Genomic DNA, 16,593 nt, shown 5'->3' with positions numbered 1-16,593 from the left:
TTATCTTCAGCCTCAGCTCTCTATCCCCCTCCCTTCCTTCTGTTCTTCCATCGCCAGCGTTCCTGCCATGACTATCCCAGCTGTCTCTCTGGAGCCCTTTAGTTACTCTTTTGATGCTATTACTGACTTGCTTCTTTCACTTTTTCTTGTTATCAGTTTGTCTTACTCTAAGAATCATAAAGATAAAAAGTCCACAAGGAAAGGGCATGGGAGAAAAGCTCTTTGTTGGTTTTTTATTGTTACAATTAAGGTCAACAGAGCATATCTCCTGGCTGACTTTGAGCTGATCATTTTCAACACATAGTCAGAAGGGCTGGGACAAGGGTGCTTGTACCAATGATGTCAAAGTCCGTCATATAAAGAGAGGGCTGTGCCTGCAGTAACCAAGGCACAGTCAACGGAAATACAGGATGTCTGTGCACCAGCCAAGCACTTAGGCTGGACCACCAGAGGGAATGTCCATCTAACTGAAAAAGGCAACTAGTGTTTACCAAGGCTATGGCTAGCAAAGGGATCAGTGAATGCTGACTAAAACAGTTTTAGTGGCAACAGGGGCCAGAGCTGTGCTTTGGCAGTAAGCAGCTGACACAGCAGTGCAGCTTCCTCACGGGATCTGTAAAATGTTCAAAACAAGGGATCAACCATGATGACAGTCTTGTTGGCTGTCAAAGATTGTGATTGGGTGACAGCTCTCTGCTCAAGGTTACTGGGCACCAAAAGTCTACTATTCAGTTTGGAAGTCAAATTGTTTAGGGTCATGAATTTGGGAACAATGGGATCAGGAGCCAATAAACATTAAGCAATATGCCCTATGGCCTCTTCTTCATAGTCAATCCAGTACTCTGAGTGTGTGTGTATGCACTTAGTGTATATGTGCACATCTATGTCTGTATGTATGTGCACATAAGTGTATGTGTGTATATCTGTGCTCATGCATGTATGCCTGTGTGTGTACATGCACACATGTGTATTTGTGTGTATATGTACACATGTGCATGTGTGTCTGTATATGTGTCTGTGCATATACATGTATGTACATGTGTATATGAGTGTATGTGTCTGTATGTGCACCTGTGTCTGTGTGTCTGTGGATATGCATGTATGTGTGCATGTATGTGTATGTCTTACTTCTGTAACTTTAAGGCTGATATGTTGCCATGTCAGTCTTTGTGGTTCATAGGCATCACAGTTGCCTCCCTCCCTTGACAGCTTGTGTCATACCTTCTGGTGTCCAAAGTGCATGGTGTATTCAACAATAGGGACTTACCTTCAGACTCTGAAAGGCTTCAAAGAGCAACAGCAATAGCCTATACTGTTGTGGGAGTCTCCTGGGCATCCCTGATGAAAAATCAACGGGAGTCTCTTGTGCCTGGCACTAGGGTTTTTGTTAGATGGTCTGTGGCTATTGAGGGTAAGCATTTTCAGCCTAGTTGGGAAAATTTAATTTTAACTATATACACATACACCTACGTGCATTATGTGTAATTTTAGGGAGATAAAAGTAATATGATTCTTCATGGCTTTTTCAGAAATCCTTTATTAACACCTCTCGATCCCTTGGCGGAACATAAAGGCATCATTTCTGGAAGTGTGTATGATCGCTAATAGTCACGATATCTGGCTCAGACAGATAGGAATTCTAGGTGGGGGATCACCTCAGGTAATTAACCAAATATGGTGTAGGCAGGGCTTAAATATATCAGATATCAAGCACACGTAAGGCTTTGACTTTAGTTGAAATGCAACAATACTTTTGTTTTTGTTATGATGGTAGCTTTGTGCCTTGTATGCAAGTCTGAGCTCATTGGTGCAAAACACTTGCTTCAGTGGGAGAGTGCTGACTCATACCTGTGAATGGGTGATGCCCAGAGCCTCTGACCTGGAGAGGGTTGAAACGGGATGCAGCGTAGGACTCTGCTGTGGCTTTAAAGACTGATGGTCTCCAGATAGTCTTCTAACTATACTGAATGCTGATGATAATGTCTAAAAAGTCCTAAAAACTTTCTTGCTAATTCTGAGGGTTAAAAGCCACTGGCTTAGGTGATTGACACCTGTAGCCTAACAAGTGGGCGGGGCCTTTGTTCTATCACTACAGGATCTGCTTGGCTTTTACTTTCAGCCTGCTAGTCAAAGTCACAGGAAGAAAAAGGGATGCTTTGGAAAGTGATTTTAGTGTTTATCTACAAGTTGTAAAAAGTTTCCTATGAACGCTCTTTAAGAGAAAGGGGGAAAACGGAATGAATGAAAATGGGGGAAAAGGGAAAAAGTTCTTCGCTCTCCTCTCTTTGTCCTCAGCAGGTATACATCTTTCAGAATATATGATCACATGGTAAAAACTTCATCACAAGTTCACACACAAAATCAAATCATAAATCGAATAAGAAGTTTACAACAGTGAATGTTTACATGTATATCCATTATTACGTGTAATTATCCCGCTAAACATTCATCACCTGTCACAGTTCAATAGTTTCATTGAGAGTTCAAAACCGTAAGTAAGTTATTGGTGAAGTTTTGTATAGATAAACCCAGTCAATATTTTATCTTCTGTCCTAGCACCTATAATAAATCGTCAGTTCCCTTTTTATGGCCTTTGGTTAATGGTTTTACAACCTCTTGGAATGTGCTCTGAGTAGTAGAAAATCTGGTTACTATCTAAGAACAATTAACTGGTGACACATGGGAGACTGGCAGAGTACTTATTGCAGTTTTGATTATCAGAAAAGGACCTAATAGCAGTCCCACTATGAAAGAGCTTAATAATCACTGATATAATTTTAGAAATTCTTATAGGATCATCATTAAGAATTAAGAAGTCATCTATTTGTCTATGTAGTATCATTACAAGACAGTACATCTTCATTGTTCTGCAGAGATCTGCTCAAAAGGTGGGCTAATACCTAGCGATCGTTATATATTTAATAATAATAGGAAAAATCATATTAATAGCAGGATTTTTTTTCCTAAAATGATCATCTCCTGGACCTTGCCTACAGGAGAAAATCTGTTGTGGATTATTTTAATCGGAGGCAGATCAACTCAGGATGATCACCTGCTAGTTATTAGCTTGTTGGTTTGTGATAGGATGTGTTTGAACTGTTTTAAAGAACTGATAGAAAACTTAATAGGTTCTTTCACTTTAGACAGCAAAGTGTCCCTGTAGGTTCTGGTACAATTGGCACAAATGTAGATCTTGATCCTTTTAGCCACTGCAGCAGCTGTGAAAATGCTTGGGGGTATGGCCCAGAACCTTTAGCTATCACTTCAAACAGGAGCTTCTTTATCTACTATTCCAGATCATGGGGCAAACACTGCTTTCTGTGAGTCAAGAATTGTTCAAGGCTAGAAAGCTCTGTGATAGTAGATCCAAACTCATTCTAGCTCGCTCTTTCTTTCTTTCTTTCTTTCTTTCTTTCTTTCTTTCTTTCTTTCTTTCTTTCTTTCTTCCTTCCTTCCTTCCTTCCTTCCTTCCTTCCTTCCTTCCTTCCTTTCTTTCTTTCTTTCTTTCTTTCTTTCTTTCTTTCTTTCTTTCTTTCTTTCTCTCTTTCTCTCTTTCTCTCTTTCTCTCTTTCTCTCTTTCTCTCTTTCTCTCCTCTCTCTCTCTCTCTCTCTCTCTCTCTCTCTCTTTGTGTGTGTGTGTGTGTGTAGGCTAAAGTTGCTTGCTCTTCACCTTATTCATTGAGGGATGGCTTTTAAATTGAGCTCCGAGCTTGCCTGTGTGCTAGTATAGCTGGCCAGCTTGCTCTGGGATTGCCAGTCACTATCTGCTGAGCACCGCAATTGCAGCTGGCGAGCTGCCCGGCCTACCCAGCACTCATATGGTCTCTGGGGATACAAAGTCCCATCCTCTCACTTGTGTGGTGAGTCATCTCCCTAGCCTTCGCTTCACTTCTAAGAAGAAACGGGGCTCCCACTCAAGCAGAAAAGCAGACTACGAAATATGGTGTCGTTTTACTGGAAACGCATCCTCCGGTGATTGTGTCCCCAGGATTTCCATGTTTCTGTCAGAATTTGTTTTATCCTTATCTTTGCTTTAAGCACATTAAACCAAGTGTTTCCTCATTAAAAATTTCATATCATTTAAAGATTTAAAATCTCCTTTAATATTATTTGTTACAAAACCTGGGGCATTTAAACAAAGGGTGGTTGTTTTATTTTCAACATGTCTTCTCAGAGCTAATATAGTCTTTGGGGTTTTATTATTCTCGGAAAAAAGTTGCTGAAAAATGCTTTCATTTTGAAATGTTGATAAGCCAAGTATGACATAATAATTTCTTCAAAGGACATTGAATTCTAATACTGTCACTTCCTGTTTTTTTTTTTTTTACTGGTTCTCAGGTGTTCTCACTCCTTACTATCATGCTCTTCATGCCAAGCAACAGGAACTCTCCATTAAGGCCCTCAAGAAAGTCCTTCCTCTTACTCGATTTCCCGAGTCACAAGCAGTATGTGCAAGGCATTGGAGGTCACAGATAGAGTCACAGTGGGACTTACATCCCTTTGTATTGCTGCTGCTGTCCCTGGTGTCATAGAGAGTCCTTAAATGTGCACTCATAGCTCATCATTTAGCTAAGAAGCTCTGGGTCTACAGATGCAAGGGCAGGGCTGGAGTCCAGGTAAAGCAAGCTCAGGTTTGCATCACAACACACACAGGGCCCCTTTTTAGAAAGCTAAAAGTTTCCTTGATTTCTTCAGGGAAAAAAAATAGACATAGCTTAATGTGATAAATGTTATGATGTAAAAATAGTGTGTGGATGCTTGCCCATCGGTGGTTCTCTTAGAAGCAGTGCTTCTAACATGTGATCATATATAGCGAGTTATAGATAATCATGAATGTGTCCCTGAATTTATTAAAAAAAAGTACAGGACTGAGAGATGGCAGCTAAGTCCCCATCACTGAACACACCATGCATTTCAGATACAGGACCAAGAGAGGCCTGAGTTAGAACTGACCTGAACGACTCCTGCCTAAGGACTGATTTTAAAAGCCTCCTTCCTGAGGACTCACTTTCATGGTACCAGAAGGTGCCGTGCAAGCTTGCAAAGGAGGGAAGCCACCAGCAGTCCTACCCAGTGTAATGGCTATGAACCACCACCACCATGGTGTGACACGATGCTCTAATGGTGTGGTAGTGTCATGCTTGTCTGTGCTGCAACTAGCAACTTTCTCGTTGAACTGAAGGCCCACTCAACCAAAGAGACATCATGCCTGGTATTTGAAACTCAGCCAACTACCCTGGACTAGGGAAGTCATGGATCTTGGAGGAGAACCTACAAGAGACACCTTACTAAACCAGCATAATTCCTAACACATATTCTAAACATTAGTCCTCATCCCTGCAGCTAAGTGCAGTTCTTTTCATCAAGAAAATTTCCCTTTGCAACAGACAGAGCCCTGAAAAACTGAAAGAGTGGCCATGAATTTGAAAGAGAACAAAGAAAAGGAAGGTGTTTAGAGGGAGGAAGGGAAGGGGAGAAATGATGTAATTATAATCCCCAAATTAAAGTAATTTAAAAGAGTTTAATGAGGAATATGTAAAAAAATGAAGTTAGCCAAAAATTGAGTTGTGTTTATTGAAGTGAAAGACTCTGAAAGGAGTCCCTCGCTCAGGCTTCAGGACAATAGGGGACACCCAAGAACTCACAATAGACCAAGCTTGTTGCAAACCACATGAGGCCTTATTTGGGGAAAGCCAGAGCTCTGGGGATGACTCATATCTCACGCAGGGGTAGAGGAGTCGACCTCGAGGGGAAAGAGGTCCCAGTTTTTATAGGCCCTCAGGGGAGAAAGGAGAAGGGGGAGAGTAGGGGATTTCCAGATCTAAACAATATCTATTCTCAAGAAATGGGTATGGGAGGGGTACAAGGAAAGAGTCTGGTGCAGGTGTAGCAACTCAGGATTGGCCAGGCTGTGGTTGCTGGGGAGATTTTCTGACTCTTCCCCAGCAACCAATATCACAAACACCTGGCAATGGGCTTCATCAGCGGGCACACACATGGGTTCAAGGACTGGTCAAAACATTGGCAGACACACGGGTTCAAGGAGTGGCTAGAGCATTGTGTACCTCTATTTTTCTAAATCAGTGAAGCTAGTTCTGCTAACAATGACATCTATCTTGCCAATTTCAGGGCTTCTGTGACCTTTTACATTCTGTCAGGATCTTTCAGAAGTAAATATCAACACACTATACAGGGTGAAAAAGTGCTTTAAACAGAAATAATCTTAGCTTTCTGTCTATCATTATGCTTGAAAGAATGAGCTCTTTGTTTTTTCTTTTGATAAAAGGTCAATTGATATCTATTTTTATCACTGTATTTAAAGTTGGTTTCTGCATAAAGAAATTTAAATCCATATGGGCCACCCTCAGGACTCCAGCAACAGGTTCTGCTTATGCTTACGTTTTGTGAAACATCATGTCCACAGACCCAAGTGCAACATCAGTCTTGAGGAACAGGAGATAGAGGCCAGATTACTTCTTGTCTAAGAAAATCTGTGTGCACAGAGCAGAATTCTAGACCATTTTCTGTGTTTTTCTCTGTCTTTTCTAAGTTAGAGCAGCTGCTAGAGACTTAGCCTGCGTCTGACTTAGTCTGCTCCTCAGCTCAGTCTCTGAACACACGCTTTCCTTTAGTGCTACATCCACTCCAGTAGTGACCTGTGTGACAGGCCTAGAAACCTGGTAGCAGTCCCGAGGCGAAAAGTTCATGGAAACTTAGTATCCTAGGACCATGGCATCCCATGGTACGTATGCTCCAATTTTGTCCTTGTGTTAGTCAGAGTATGGATTTGTCTGCTTTCTTTCAGTATTGTTTTATTATAGGTGTCTCCAAGCAATGACTTGCCAAATACCTAAGCAAAATTGAACTTTGCTTCCTGGCCTTCACCAATGCCCTAGGTAGTCCTTGAGTTGACGCTGGGCTTGGAATTCAGTAAGAATGTTGCCTATTCAGTGACATTCAGAATTGCCTCTAGTATTGTAAGAGAGATAGTGAAAGAAATCAGGCATTACTATCTACTACATAGAGTTAGAAATGTCAGGGCAAGCTTAGCAAAGTAAGTTTAGAATTTTTATTATAGTTTTGTATAGCAGACTATATTACTTATTAGTAGAAAGTCCCCCCTCCTCCCAATCACTTAGAACAATAACAGAGTCACTTCCCCACACACAGGAATTTACAATGACCTAGGAAGAAGGAAGGTTGTGGTCTAAGAAGGAACTAGAGTAAATACTTAGAACTATAGATAGCTGAGTCACTCCCATACACAGGAATTTACAATGGCCTAGGGGGAAGGCAGACTATACAATAGAATTGGAACTATTGCAAGGGCATGCAGCTCTTGCCCCCCCCCCCCCCCCCCCCCCCCCCCCCCGGCTTCTAAGAATAAGCTGACCTTAGGTGGGGCTGCTTTTGATCCCAGTTGTTAACACTGATTTTTTTCCCAGTTGGCTCCTGTTAGGTTTTTGTATGCATTCCTCTGTTTTGTGTAAAAGTCACTTATAAGACTAGTGCTTGCTTTGAGACAAACTACATTCAGATACAGCATTCTCTCTGTGTCTGTATTTGTTTGTCATTTCTCGCCGAGTCCTTGCTTGTCTGTAACCGGAATCCTGAGTTTTTCTGCGGTTTGAGGACCCGACTGAGGTCCGTCTGCAGCACTTTAGACTTTTCTATAGACTTTATTTTTTAGAGCATTTTCTGGCTTATGATGAGATGGAACAAAATTTATCAATGTTGAGAATTCTCATATAGTCATATATAAACCTTTGTTTTATTTGGAATGAGTTGCTTGCTTTGTACAGTGTAAATTTTCTATATTTCTTTTGTAGGAAAATTTTCATTTTCATTTTTAAAATATTTTAATATTTTATTGAGAATATAATTTTCTATATAAAATATTTTGGTCATGTTTCTTTTCTCCTCAATCTCCTCACACATCCTCCCTGCCTCTACATCCATCCAATTTCTTTCTCCTTTTAGAAAACAAACAGGCAAATAAAAATCCCCCAAAACTCGGAATTTTAAAAAATCAGAAACAAAAAACATGAAAAAACATGAGAAACACACCACACACACACACACACACACACACACACACACACACACACACAAACACACAAAACACACACACCACAATATAACACATACACACCATACATATACATATACATACATATATATATACATATACATATACATATACATACACATACCACATACACCCCCCATACTACACATATACCCACTAAATACATACACACACACAAACCACATGCACTCATACTGTCCCCCACATACACACATGCCACAATATACCCCTGAGACATACACACAGACACAGACACCACATATACATACATACACGTACATATATACATACATACACACATACTACATATACCTCCACATACACATACACATGCACACACACACCACCCTATCACAATACACTACATACACATACACACACATACACCCACCAGCACAATACACACATATACCACACATATACCTCCCCCCACACACATAAACATATACACTTCATATACCTCACAAACACACACACATACACACACATACACATAGATACACTCATATATATATACTTACACACATTACCCCCCCCCTCCCGCTATATACAGAAAAATGTGTTACTTTCCTTTCCCCTCTGTTCTTTGGCAGTGACCTGTAGCCCTTCCTGTGGATAGCAGTACTCATGCTCACATTTAGCAGTGTGGGTGCTCACTGTGTGACTAACACTATCAGAGGTTACACTTGCAAACTATAATCTCCATTTTATGTTAGTGTTTCCTTCCTTCCTTCCTTCCTTCCTTCCTTCCTTCCTTCCTTCCTTCCTTCCCTTTCTCCTCCCTTCTTCCTTTCTTCCTTCCGTTTTCCTTCTCATTATCTCTATCTGTCTGTCTGTCTGTCTCTGGTTGGGGAAAGTTTGTAAGTATTCAATTTAAAAAACCTTTAACAGAAAGAAGAACATGGCTTGGATGTCTTACATAACCGAGTGGGCAAGCTTTGATTCAGAGCTCAATATGTGTAGAGTCCTCTTAGCTATCCAACATCGCCTTGATTGCCTTCATTTTCCAGCTTTCCCAGCTGGCTGGGTAGAGCTGCAAGCTTACCGTATGGCAACACCCAGTGTAATGTGAGGGATACTTCCCACTTGACTAGTACAGGACCCGGGCAGGGAAACCTTAGAACTGAGTTCATTGCTCAAACTTGATCAGTGCTGGGCTGATTCTCAGCTGTGATACCATCACTGTACCATGGATACTGAATGGGCTGCTCACCCTTGCTCTGCACTTGGAGCTAGCATTGAGCAGCTCTGAGGATATTAGAAAGGGTAGTTGTTGTCAGGAGTCAAAGACATCATGACCCATGCAGCTGCTTTTAATGCTTTTGTGCTACAGGATCGAAGCTTTCCTCTTGTTAAATGAACAACGTGCATCCTGTTACATATTAATGTTTAGCATCATCCAATCTAATCTCATGTCAGTGCAGGACTCTCAGATGCCATAGTCCCCAGAGACACACACCTCCCTTGAGTGTCATCAGTGATGGAATGTTCAATTCTTCAAGACATAGTCTCTTGGAGCATGAATCAGCCTCTGCTTTTCCTGCTACCACGTGACTTGATAGGCAGTGGATCTAATAGTGCTGAGCACTGACTTCAGGTAGCTTTAGAGTCTGTTCTTCAGAATAAGAGGGGTGTGTGATAGGGATCTTACACAAGTCACATGTACATACATGCATGTCACAACTAAAGATTGAGTTGCTCTGGTTTATATGACCAGAGTACAAATCAAGTCATATTCATGGGTTTTGCTTGTATTTGCTCCTTAAATAATAATATTTTAAGAAGGATTTATTTTTTAAAGTTTGAGCTAAATGGTGATCTATAATAATATTTACAGAGCCTTGCAGTCTGCTGATAGACAACTTTAAGAAATTCAAGTATAATTTCAGCCACTAAAACTTGTGTTTAAGGAAGAAGCTGTTAAGTAGACAGAATGGAATACAAATAGTGAATCTCTAGATTTATTGCCCTCAGTTTCATAGTTGGTTTGTGTGTAGGCTTTTGTATCTGATAATGGATTTACACATTGAGAAGAAAAGAGATCTTTCTTAAATATTATTTTATCACTATCAAACATGATGCAACCTGTTTGATAGCAGATGTGTAGCCAGGCTCCAAGATCTCACCTTCCACAGGAGAGCATCATAAGTGACATCCACATGAGCAGAAGAGCTGTAGCTTTTCCAGCAGCAGGTTTTTTGGAAGTTGCTTAATGTTGGACTGCTTAAGGCGAGGAACACCTGGAAGGGTCTTAGCATATAGACAACACTGGATGCTCAAACACACCAGGCCGTGCTGGGCTGCGCAGTACTCCAGGGTAACAGAACTGAACTGCTACAGCCACTAATTCCAGACGGAACAAAGAAAGGAGGCGATTTTCATGGAGTTCTGCTGGGGTTGAAGGATCTGCAAGAGATAGCTTTAAACTGTGCTTCCACACCGCCTCAGATTAGCACAAGGCCTCAGCTTTCAGCTGCTTATCCTTAATGCAACCATGTCAATAGTGCTTCACACAAGCTGATGGTTAGGGTTGGTCAGACTTCAGGGAACACATGTGCCTGCTTTTCTCATGATGCACTGTCAAGGTGTGAGGACATATTTATTCATGGGATGTCACTTGAGGTATTCATTACTTGTACTTCATTGCTTTTGAATGGGAACCAATCACATAAAGAATAAATACAAGGGATATATATTAACAAGAGTTGCCTATGTTTCTAAAGATGCCTTTAGCTTTAAAGGCCAGTTTAGGCATTTCATCATTAAAAACTTATATTTGGAAAATATAAATTTAGGAGGATTTTAATATTAGAAAATCAGTACCACAGGCATTATTTACATAGACACAGTGACTTTGGTTATTTTATGTTCTAAGAAACATAAAAACAACATGTGTATTTCTTTTTTTTTTTAAAGGTGGATTTCACCTCTCAGCCTTCTTCTACCTGTCGAAATTCAGGTAAGAAGCCTAGAAAGGTTATACGTGTTAAACTGAGCATCTCTATTCGGCATTGGTCCTCTGGTGACATCAGTGAGTCAGAGTGGACTAACTACAGAAAACCGAGTCCTGAAGGAAGACTTGGTTTTCCCCTTTGTTCTTTTTCACGAGGTCTTACTCTCCCTGACATCCCACCAGGTCGTGCACTTGAGTTCTGACCAAGGCAATGCGAGGCAATGGCTGAGGCAATGGCTGAGGCAATGCGAGGCAATGGCTGAGGAAGTCTCATTTGGGAGGAGAATGGGATGCTCACCAAATAGATGCTCACACAGGAATTTCTTTGACTTTTTTTTTTTTTTTTTTGGTCTTTATTGGATGTTACAGTGATTGGTGTTCATCCTGGCCCTGTGTCTTAGTCAGGGTTTGTATTCCTGCACAAACATCATGACCAAGAAGCAAGTTGGGGAGGAAAGAGTTTATTCAGCTTACACTTCCACATTGCTGTTCATCACCAAAGGATGTCAGGACTGGAACTCAAGCAGGGCAGGAAGCAGGAGCTGATGCAGAGGCCATGGAGGGATGTTTTTTGCTGGCTTGCTTCCCCTGGCTTGCTCAGCTTGCTTTCTTACAGAACCCAAGACTACCAGCCCAGAGATGGCACCGCCCACAAGATAACCTCCCCGTTGATCACTAATTGAGAAAACGCCTTACAGCTGGATCTTGTGGAGGAATCTCCCCAACTGAAGTTCCTTTGTCTGTGATAACTCCAGACTGTGTCAAGTTGACACAAAATTAGCCAGTACAATTGACCCCTTGTCAACTTGACACACAAACACATCACTACTAAGCCTCAACCCTTAGTTTCTTATTCATTCCCAAGATCTAAACAACTTTAAAAGTCCCACAGTCTTTACTTATTAAAAGTTCAATCCTTTTAAAATATCCAATATCTTTTAAAATCCAAGGTCTTTTTACAATTAAAAGTCTCTTAACTGTGGGCTCCACTCAAATACTTCCTTCAAGAGGGGAAAACATCAGGGCACACAATCAAAAGCAAAAATCAATCTCCAATCATCCAATGTCTGGGATCCAACTTACAATCTTCTGGGCTCCTCCAAGGGCTTGGGTCACTTCTCCAGCCTTGCCCTTTGTAACACACATGTTATCTTCTAGGCTTCAGCTGCCTATACACCACTGCTGCTGTTCTTGATGGTCATCTCATGGTACTGGCATCTCCAAAATGCTGCTGTCTTCCACTGTAACTTGGCTTTAACAATAAGCTCTCATGGGCTCTCTTCATGGTGCCAAGCCTCAACTCCTTTGCATGACCCCTTCAGTCCTGGGCCATCAATTGCAACTGAGGCTGCACCTTCACCAATAGCCTTCCATGGCCTCTCATAGGGCCAAGCCTTAGCTGCTCTGCGTGACCCCTTCATGCCTTCAAAACCAGTACCACCTGGGTAACTCTTTCACATTACTAAGTCCAGCTACAGCCCAAGGTACAATCTTGGCTATCTTTGGAACACAGCCTCTGTGCTCTCAGAAAACACTTCCCAGAAGATGTCACCTCAATGATGCTGGTCTCTTCTTAATCACAGCTAATTTCTTAGCTCCAGCTAACCAGCATCAATAGTCCCAGTAATGCAAAGTTTTCACTTTAGTAGTTCTGATGTCTTGTTAATCACAGCTGATTCTTCAGCCCCAGCTAACCAGAACCACAGAATCTTCACAATCAAAATAGCAATGGCCCTGAAGAGTCTTTAATCTTCCCTCTGAAATTTCACAAACCAGACCTCCATCTTCTGCACTGTTTTCAGCATTTTCTTCCAAGCTCCTACACAACATCCCACAGAGCTCTTAACACCGAATGGATCTTCTAGCTCAAAGTTCCAAAGTCCTTCCACAGTCCTCCCCCAAATATGGTCAGGTTGTCACAGGAATACCCCACTATGCTGGTACCAATTTGTCTTAGTCAGGGTTTCTATTCCTGCACAAACATCATGGCCAAGAAGCAAGTTGGGGAGGAAAGGGTTTATTCAGCTTACACTTCCATACTGCTGTTCATCACCAAAGAAGTCAGGACTGGACCTCAAGCAGGGCAGGAAGCAGGAGCTGATGCAGGGGGCATGGAGGGATGTTTCTTACTGGCTTGTTTCCCCTGGCTTGCTCAGCTTGCTTTCTTATAGAATCCAAGACCACCAGCCTAGAGATGGCACCGCCCACAAGGGGACCTCCCCCTTGATCACTAATTGAGAAAACGCCTTACAGCTGGACCTTGTGGAGGCATTTCCTCAACTGAAGTTCCTTTCTCTGTGATAACTCCAGCCTGTGTCAAGTTGACACAAAACTAGCCAGTACACCCTGCAAGGATGGTACCAAGGAGGCCAGATGCTACACCCCACTGGCAAAGACCCATGCATTAGAAAACTCACCCTGTGTTCTGTGTAACTCTCGGCTATCCTGCAAGTGGTGCCTGTGATGCAGGGATTCTTCATTTGCTGAGGATATTGGCTGTGAGAAGTGCACACACTCTACATTGACTATGTTTCTTTAAGGAGATACTAAGGGTTGGTCAAGGCTCCCAAATATATTACTGAAAGCATCCTCACCTGTGGACCTGGGATGGTTGCAAATTCAGATAGCTGATTCTGTATTTATAGCTGTTAATGCTACAAGAACTCTACATCTGTGTGAAGGGCCCAGATTTACATTACAAACTCCATTTTATGATTAACTTGCCTTCTGTATATGAGTACACTGTAGCTGCCTTCAGACACACCAAAAGATGGCATTGGATCCCATAACAGATGGTTGTGAGCCACCATGTGTTTGCTGGGAATTGAACTTAGGACCTCTGGAAGAGCAGTCGGTGCTCTTAACCACTGAGCCATCGCTCTAGTTCTAACTTGCTTTCTGAATGAACTTAGCTACTGGAAAAAAATTCAACTTGTTCAGGGAGCCATGTTACCCTGGTAACAATCACAATTCCTCTGAGCAAATAGCTACTTTACCTCTAACAACACAACCAATCAGGTTTTTTTTTTTTTGTTTTTGTTTTTTTGTTTTTTGTTTTTTGTTCCAAGACAGAGTTTCTCTGTATAAACCTGGCTGTCCTGGATCTCACTCTGTAGACCAGGCTGGCCTACGAACTCAGAAATCCGCCTGCCTCTGCCTCCCAAGTGCTGGGATTAAAGGCCTGTGCCAACCAATCAGTTCTTAAGGGGAAAGTACCTGACATCTAAAGTAGATCGATTAAACTAGCAGCCAATGTTTATACTAAGCTGAAATCATTATTAGCCAATAGAAGTGCACCAATTGAATGTCAACCAATCATGTAACTGCCAAGTTGGAAAGTCCCTCCCTCTGCTACAGCAACCACGATAAACGGACAAGGCTTGTAGGAACTTAGTACCTTCCACTGTGCTGGAGGGGTTGGAGGCTCCAAGCTCGACCTTGAATAAAGACTCTTTGTTTTTACACACGAGATGGACTCCTGGGGGTCGCTGGTGATCTGTGGGAACCTCACAATCTGGGCATAATACTGCCCTTAGTTCCTTATTTTAAAATATGAAATATACAAATGGGATGGTGATGCTGAGTTCAATATTGTTTCACTTTACATCTAAATGTAATCATTTTAAGTAAGGACAAGCATCTAGCTTCTTTTTCTTCTTCTTCGGTGGAGTCATGCATGGGTATTTGCATACTGTTGTTATGTCCATAAAGTTTTATTTTCTTCCCCATTTCATATTTTTAGCAGTGCATTGGTTCTTTGGAATTATAAATGTAGGTAGGATGGATTATATATGAATTTCACTGCATGGTGGCAAAGGAGTCTGATAAAGAAGCTGCTATTAAAACAACGTGTTGGCTGGATATAGTTGAAAGCCACTGCAATAAATTCTGATTAAAGTAAAAAGGAGAGGGTGCAGGATTTTTAAAGAAAAAAAATAACAAAGCTATCACAATATCTTTTTTGCTAGAAAGACTTGAAAGAAGTTGGAATGTAGAGAGAGAGAAGTATTTAGTTGAGTGTGATGTTTTTTTCTTCTTCTTAAATGATCTCATTATGTAGCCTAAGATAGGCTGAACCAAATTTGTCTTGGCTCAGACCTCCAAGTGTTGGAACTATATGTGTGCACCATCATCCTGTGTTAGAGAACTAATTAGTTAGAGAAGAGTTAGTTTTTAGGGTCACATTCCCAGGTGGCCTAGGGTAGAATTTCCATGTGTCTACTCAGAAAAGCTTCAAAGTGCTCCCTGTAGCTGCAACTCTCTCTGTCTCTGTCTCTGTCTCTGTCTCTCTCTCTCTCTGTGTGTGTGTGCGTGCGCGCGTGTGCATGTTTCATTTGTAAATCCAGAGAGCTTTGGGCAGGTGCAGTGTATGCGACCAGCCTGGGATCCAAAGCAGTTTAACTAATTCATGGCTACACAGACTGGCAGGAAATAATCAAGCTTAGGGCTGAAATCAATTAATTAGAAACAAAGAGAACAATATAAAGAATCAATGAAACCAAGAGCTGGTTCTTTGAGAAAATCAACAAGATAGACAAACACTTAGCCAAGCTAAATAAAAGGCAGAGAGACAGTACCCAAATTAACAAAATCAGAAACAAAAAGGGAGACAAAACAACAGACACTGAGGAAATTCAAAGAATCCTTACTTCAAAAGCCTTCCTGTACTCTACAAAATTAGAAAAACTAAATGAAATAAATGATTTTCTAGACTGATACCAATTACCAAAGCTAAATCAAAATCAGGTAAACTATCTTAATAGTCCTATAACTCCCAAGGAAATAGAAGCAGTCATTTAAAAAGCCATGGGCCAGATGGTTTTAGTACAGAGTTCTACCAAATGATCAAAGAAGAGCTAATGCCAATACTTTTCAAACTATGCCACAAAACAGAAACAGAAGGAACACTACCAAACTCATTCTATGAGGCCACAGTCACCCTGATACCTAAGCTAAACAGACTCAACAAAAAAAAAAAAAAAAAAAAAAAAAAAGAGAATTTCAGACCAATCTCCCTTATGAGCATTGATGCAAAAATACTCAATAAAATACTCACAAACTGAATCCAAAAACACATCAAAGACATCATGAACCATGATCAAATAGGCTTCATCACATGTATTCATGGGTTATTCAATATATAAATATCTATCAATGTAATCTATCTTATAAACAACAACAACAACAAATCCCACATGATCATCTCACTAGATGCGGAAAAACCATTCGACAAAGTGCAGCAAGTTTTCATGATAAAAGTCTTCAAGAGAGTGGGGAAACAAGGTGTATACCTAAACACAATAAAGCAATATATAGCAAGCCAATAGCCAGCATCAAATTAAATGGAGAGAAACCTGTAGGTGACAGCAACCATGGGTTACTGGGTTCCTGGGTTCCTGAAAGGAAAGCTGGGGATGGATGGGAAGGACAGTGAGAGAAATAACGGGCCAAGACAAAATTCTCTGATCAAGGCCCAGTCTTTAACTGTAGGGTCTTGAATTTAAAAGGGGGGAGACCCATCCTTCACTTTTCCAGGATCCCCTTGCTGTGT

General features: G+C 41.2%; 1 long non-coding RNA gene across 1 annotated transcript in view; it reads left to right on the top strand.

Moving 5' to 3' along the window:
- Nucleotides 1–16,593, top strand: part of 4930429D17Rik (RIKEN cDNA 4930429D17 gene) — a 68,655-nt gene that overhangs the window by 33,598 nt on the left and 18,464 nt on the right. Inside the window, exon 5 of the long non-coding RNA NR_040699.1 lies at nt 11,006–11,048. This is a non-coding gene — a long non-coding RNA (RIKEN cDNA 4930429D17 gene). The remainder of the gene's footprint in view (nt 1–11,005; nt 11,049–16,593) is intronic.

Source organism: Mus musculus, chromosome 5 (genome assembly GCF_000001635.26).
Source record: "Mus musculus strain C57BL/6J chromosome 5, GRCm38.p6 C57BL/6J".
NCBI classification, from domain to species: domain Eukaryota; kingdom Metazoa; phylum Chordata; class Mammalia; order Rodentia; family Muridae; genus Mus; species Mus musculus.
Note: the sequence above shows the minus strand (reverse complement) of the source record. Positions and strands in the feature narration are given on the sequence as shown.